The 7,298-nt window shown below is 35.1% G+C and overlaps 1 long non-coding RNA gene across 1 annotated transcript; it reads left to right on the forward strand.

Moving 5' to 3' along the window:
* The first annotated feature begins 4,993 nt into the window (after window positions 1–4,993).
* LOC143231882 (uncharacterized) lies at window positions 4,994–6,309 on the forward strand. Its single transcript, XR_013017268.1, has 2 exons — window positions 4,994–5,238; window positions 5,558–6,309. It is a non-coding gene; the product is annotated as an uncharacterized LOC143231882 (long non-coding RNA).
* Window positions 6,310–7,298: the final 989 nt, after the last annotated feature.

Raw genomic sequence — 7,298 nt, forward strand, 5'->3', positions numbered from 1 at the left:
AAAATTACAAAGATGTTGTTCCAGATATATTAAATGTGAATATTGGTGACATATTTGCATTGGGGAGCTAAATGTTTATTATTATGTTTACAAGGGAACGGCGCTTTGGTAATAAACATAATTTATACACACATACGCCGGTCAGAGGCGCCTTGTCTGCCTATAATCAGATCGTTAAAATGACGCACGGTCCTGTGAATGGTTGGTATAGTCGACGGAGAAGCGCAGAAGACAGGGGAAGATCCGTGGAGCTTCAAACGGGAAGAAAGAGAGGGGAGTCGATAGGAATGGCGGAAAGACTGTATGAACATGCTTAGGTAAGATTGTTCGTTCGGTTTTACTAGCGTAAACGTTTTCGTATTATTTCGTGAATCGAAAAATATTATGGGTTTGATTTTTTTTTTAAAGAGAAACGAATTGTTTCATAATGTATTTCACATGAAGGTTGCCAAGCTCGTGAACCTGTCAGAACTTTTGGGTGACCGGCTATGTATAATTAACATATAGACTTATAGACAAGGACTGAGTTAGCAGTAAAAGAAAACAACTTCATATTTTATTTCCGTCATTCTAAGTATCTTTATATTCACACAGAAGTAATCACATGACGTACACAGTTTTCTGAAGTAATAGACGAAGAAAATCAACATATGACTATTTTAACCACACTAAAGACAGAACCTAAATCTAGGAGTTCCTTAGAAACAAGTAACATGGTTACACTCTTACATCTACAGCTTGAATTTCTTTATAAGCAGGTAACAGGGTTACATTGTTACATCTACAACTAGTTTTTCTCTCATAAACAAGTCTCAGAGGTACACTGCTACATATACAAATTGAATTTCTTTATAAGCAAGTAACAGGGTTACATTGTTACATCTACAACTAGTTTTTCCTCATAAACAAGTCTCAGAGGTACACTGCTACATATACAAATTGAATTTCTTTATAAGCAAGTAACAGGGTTACATTGTTACATCTACAACTAGTTTTTCCTCATAAACAAGTCTCAGAGGTACACTGCTACATATACAAATTGAATTTCTTTATAAGCAAGTAACAGGGTTACATTGTTACATCTACAACTAGTTTTTCCTCATAAACAAGTCTCAGAGGTACACTGCTACATATACAAATTGAATTTCTTTATAAGCAAGTAACAGGGTTACATTGTTACATCTACAACTAGTTTTTCCTCATAAACAAGTCTTAGAGGTACACTGCTACATCTACAAATGAATTTCTTTATAAGCAGGTAACAGGGGTTACATTGTTACATCTACAACTAGTTTTTCCTCATAAACTCAGGTCTCAAATTTTTACTGCTACATCTACAGCTTGAATTTCTTTATAAGCAGGTAACTGGGGTTACATTATTACATCTACAACTAGTTTTTCCTCATAAACAAGTCTCAGAGGTACAGCTGCTACATCTACAGCTTAAATTTCTTTATAAAACTTGAGTAACAGGGTTACATTGTTACATCCCTACAACTCGGTTTTCCTTATAAGCAAGTCACTGGGTTACACACTCTTACATCTACAGCTTGGTTTTTCTTATAAGCAAGTCACAGGGTTACACTGTTACATCTACAGCTTGGTTTTCCCTAAAGAAGTAAGTCACAGGGTTACACTGTTATATCTACAGCTTGGTTTTCCTTATAAGCAAGTCACAGGGTTACACTGTTACATCTACAGCTTGTTTTTTCTTATAAGCAAACCACAGGGTTACACTGTTACATCTACAGTTTGGTTTTTCATATAAGCAAACCACAGAGTTACACTGTTACATCTACAGCTTGGTTTTTCTTATAAGCAAGTCGCTGGATTACACTGTTACATCTACAGCTTGGTTTTCCTTCTCCTTTAGCAAAACACAGGGTTACACTGTTACATCTACGGCTTGGTTTTCTCATAAGAAAGTAACTGGATTACACTGTTACATCTGCAGCTTGGTTTTTTGTACACGATACACATAGTTACAAAGTTACATCACCAACTACAGTATACTTTAACAAACAGCATTACTCATCTCTGTAAAAAAGCCACAGATTAATAATAAATAAATTATTCAATAAATAACCAAACTCTTTTTATTTTTACACCAAACAAATAGTTACGTTTAAAGCCAGGTTTTATTTGAGAACAAATCACAGAATTAGATTTTGTTGTTTTCTTTAACGCGAAACACAGGGTTACACTGTTACATCTATAGCTTGGTTTTCCTAAAAAGTAAGTCACAGGGTTACACTGTTACATCTACAGCTTGGTTTTCCTAAAAAGTAAGTCACAGGGTTACACTGTTACATCTACAACTTGGTTTTCTTAAAAAGTAAGTCACAGGGTTACACTGTTACATCTATAGCTTGGTTTTCCTAAAAAGTAAGTCACAGGGTTACACTGTTACATCTACAACTTGGTTTTCCTTATACACACAAAAAGTGTTACACACATCAATAGCTTGGCTTTTATACACTAAACACAGAGTTACATACTTACATCAGCAGGTAGGCTTTCTGTATATATGAGTTACACAATTACATCTTCTGATAAAAAGTTTTTATACGTGAATTATAGATTTACACTGCTAGATTTTTCTCGTACAGGAACCATAGATTTATATCACTTATATATATATACTCACTTTTTATGTTTTTTTTTGCTAAGCAAAACAAAGAAAGACAATTATTTGTTCAAGTAAATTCCTTACGCGCATTTAAATCTAACATAAATTTATTTATCTTAAATTCGAAAAATTTAAGAATTTCAAACTTGATGCATGTAAAGAAAAACCAAAATGGTAAAATGTATGCGTTTGTTTTAGCGTAGAGCTACACAATGTGGTCATCCGCGCTCCTTTCACCACACAGAATCGAGTTCCAAGTTTCAGCATTATTAGTCTTTGCCTTTACTGTTAGTGTAATGGGAGACTGTTAAAGATATTCACGTTTAAAGTGTGTGTCCAAAATTTTCAAAGATACATTTTCTTTCAATACACGTTAAATCGCGAAAAGCAGTGAATTATATTCTCAAAAGGAACTCACTTTAAAGCAAATAGCCGTTATTATTGCGCTGCAGTACCCTTTCATAAGCTCGATCACGTGCAAGTAAGGAACATTGAAGTGCAGGTATAAGATATAAGGGAAGAACAGCGTGCATGGAGAGTGGAAAATGTCTTTGAAGTTGAGCGCAAAGTAACACAATGGGCTATCTGTACTCTGCCAACCACGGGTATCGAAACCCGGATTCTAGCATTGTAAATTTTGCAGACATGCCACTGGGCCACTGCCAGGGGTGAAATATGAGTTTAAGTGCTAGAAGTCAAATTTAGAAGAGACATTCAAATTAAGATGCAAGGGAAGTATGGTGTGTGTAAGGGAAGGGAAAATACTAGTTCAGAATGTGAGGGGAAGTCTCATTTAACGGAAACATTGAAATAAAGATTCAGTGATAGAATTCCTTACCGAATGTTGCCTCGAGCAGAATCCTGCATGACATTGAATGTGTTATGTCTTCGCTAATTGTTTTCTGCCTTTATTTAATTAATGTGTTATGACTTTGTTGTAGCACAAGTTAGCAGAATGCAAAATGAAAGATATTTTAAAACAAGATTACAAAAAGAAAAAAAACATACCGAAGGAAACACAGTTGAAAAGAACTTATTGTTAAATTCGATAAAAGTATAGCGTTCTGAAATGCTTAGCGTTTTTGATAAAACAGAACAGGTTTGGTTTTGAATTTTGCACAAAGCTGCTTTACTTGAGGGCTATCTTTGCTAGCCGTTCCTAATTTAGCAGTGTATGACTAGAGGGAAGGCAGCTAGTCATCACCACTCACCGCCAACTCTTGGGCTACTCTTTTTACCAACGAATAATGGGGTTAAAAGATCAGTAATAGAACACTTAGGTTGAGTTATTGGATCAGAAGACATCACACAAGAGCGTGGGCAATTACAGTGAACGACTGAGGTCGGTAACCGATCGAAGAACAACTACAAGACTGTGGGCAATTACAGATTGACCGTAACATTATAACGCCCCCACGGCTGAAAGAGCGAGCATGTTTGGCGTAACGGGAATTCGAACCTGCAATCCTCGGGTTACGAGTGGAGGGTCTTAACCACCTTGCCATGCCGGGCCAATGAAATGGGAAAAAGCACTTTGTTGAATATTTGAGTAAGCTGCGCTACGATAAAAATAAATCACTTTAAATCCGGTTGTGACTGATTTTTCCGTTATTATTAAATGCTTCTTAATTTGGGTTTTATTTTTCACGTGAATCTATCAATATGTCGTTCTTCGCTTTAATCAGTAAGCGCTTACAGTTCCGAATGCTTACCTCGTAATGTTATTAAATTGCTATCAGTACCAAATTACGTAATTACTGCAAGCTAAAATGTCCTTCGGTTTTGTTTAGTATTCAACATCCTTCCATTACCGGTAATAAATGAACAGTTTTAAAGATTAAAAAAAAAAAAAAATCTTTGTTTAACTCTAATATATCCGTTAGAGGGAGCCACGTCATGGACGTAAATCTCTCCATTAATTTCCAGATGCCTTTACTAAAACGTTTAGTTCATTACGTAAGTAGATTTCGTTATAGTTTTCAATTACATGAGGGTTTTTTTTTAAATAATTATTCTACATTAATTTGGAAATACTTAAAATCTTTATCATATTTCTGTTTTGTTTCTTTAAATATGTGTTTATTTAACACTATATTTTATAATACAGTTCAATATTCACACGCTTAAGAATTTGGAATTATATTGCCAAAGGTAAATATGACAGATATTTAGATGTTCAGAAGTTCGTACAGCCAGCCAAAAAGGTAAAGATAAAGTTACCATCCACGTTTTCTACGTTGCATGAAAGTTTATATCTTACACTGTTGCAACAGACAGTTGATGAAGTATGCTATTCAACGTCTTGCTAAGAGTATGATAAAACCAGTCAAAGGAAAAACGAAAGAAAGAAAGAAAGAAAAAAGAACTAAATGGGTCAGACGTGTGCGTTAGCAAAGGGAAGCCGGGTCTGTTGCGAAGTAACCCTTTCAGCCCTGACTGTGTTTACAGGTTTCATGAGGTAGCTTGCCCCCTCCGGCCTAATGGCTCTGGCGGGGAAACCAGCTCAAGGCCTAACCAAAGCCAACAGTGACCGCCCTAAGGAGCGAACAAAACATAAGAAAAAAGTTGAAAATGTGCTTCCAAGGAATCCTTTGTTCCACCAACGGATGGTGAGTTACACAAAACAGATGTTCCCAGGGTGACAACCGTGCATGTAGATTTTAAATCTCCTTAAGGCAAATAAAGTTACCAGTTTAAACTGTTTATAGACTTAGAACCTTTAGATAAAATAAAGCTACAAACTGTTACGTGAGGACAGAAAAATTATTACTTAAAAAAAAAAGAGAAACAAAAAAAATCGAATTAATAGAAATATGCTTGTCGGCCTCATATTAAAATGTTTTCATCACTCAGGAGGCAGATAAATCAATCTGTATAAATCTTAGGTTTACATACATCTACCTTTATGAACATGTTTTCCATTTTCAGGCATCGACTCGACATGTCATCACTTTCTTACTCAACGGACACATAGGGTCACATGTGGGTGAACTATAGAACAAGGCTATTTATAAAGTTTGGAACGTTTTAGACAAAACAAAAATGAAAAACGACAAATCGACAAGATGACGAGGAATGGAAACATAAGCCTGAAAAATCTATGAAATGGTTGTTGTTTTTAAACACCATCAGATAAGACTTCTACTAACGTAGACTAAACTGATAAGATGTGGAGAGATAGGGACTACAACACAGTCTGAAAGTTTGCATTGATTTTCTTTTAGTTAAAGTTTTAGGTTAAAACGTTTCGTTTAGTTGCGTGTTGAGAAATGCTTTTTTTTTTTTTTAACCACGTATTATTTAGGATAATATGAAATTTAATGTTTGTTTATTTGTTAACTTTTAAAACTACTTGAATAATGCATTGATGTCGTTTTTGCAGAACGCTAGAAGAATATGATCTGACAACGTTTCGTTATAAAACAACAGAATAAATGTCAGCTATGTTACGGACAAATTCCCGATGTATGGTAGTACTGTGTTACAGGCTTTACAAGTGTTGTATTTTGTATAACCGCCAGTCCTTGTCAAAACTCCATAATCACAGAATCGAGGAAAACAGGGTTAATTGTACGTTTCGCTTGTTATAATCGTAGCTTCGTTATTAAAGATATCAATACCTGATGATTACTTTACCGGTAAAACCATGGCTGTGAAATAAAAATTAATTATTTGTGAAATGTCCAATTGTCTTTGTTTTTCTCGTTTCGTTTCGATTTTGAATTTCGCGCAAAGCTACACGAGGGCTATCTGCGCAAGCCGTCCCTAAGAATGTAAGACTAGAGGAAAGCAGCTAGTTATCCACACCGCCAACTCTTGAACTCTTGGACTACTATTTTACCAACAAATAGTGTGATTGACTGTAATATTATAACGTTTCCATGGCTGAAATGGCGAATATGTTTGACGTGACTGGGATTCGAACCTGTGACCCTCAGATCACGAGTCGAGCGCCCCCTAACTACCTCGCCAGTCAATTTTATCTTTCACACAACATCTAAAGAGAAGTACTTGCATATCAAATGACGTGTAGGCATCCAGTTTTACTTCAGACAGTGTTATTACCGTGTTTCTCCGATAATAAAGACATACCCATAAAATAAGACCTAGTGTGATTTTTGGGGATAGTTTTAATATAAGCTCTACCCTTAAAATAAGCCCTAGTTAAGAGTGGCAGGAAGAGGAAAGAAATAAAAAAAATTAATTTATTAATTAGTTTAATAGTTAGTTAATTAGTTTGTTTAAGTATTAATCAGTTAGTTTAATAATAGTTTATTTTAAATGGTTAGTTTAATAGTTTTACTTTGTAACTTCATTTTTTTAATATATCAAAATAAGACATCCCCCGAAAATAAGCCCTAGTGTCATATTTTGGAGTGAAAATTAATATAAGCCCTGTCTTATTTTCGGAGAAACACGGTAGTTAGCTATGTTTGTTACGTAGTGCTATTTAGCAACGTTCTGTGTTCACAGTAAACTCTGAACATCAGTTTTGTCAGAGTTGTTCTTAAAGTTAATTGAAGAAAAGCAATTCGTTGATTGATACGTCAGGTCAATTTCACAAACCTTTCACAACAGAGAGTTTGAAGTTAAAGCAGGACGATTTCACAAATCCCTCAGAAACTAGAGAGTTTGAAGTTAAAGCAGACCGATTTTAAAAATCCCTCAG

Source organism: Tachypleus tridentatus, chromosome 11 (genome assembly GCF_004210375.1).
Source record: "Tachypleus tridentatus isolate NWPU-2018 chromosome 11, ASM421037v1, whole genome shotgun sequence".
NCBI lineage: Eukaryota > Metazoa > Arthropoda > Merostomata > Xiphosura > Limulidae > Tachypleus > Tachypleus tridentatus.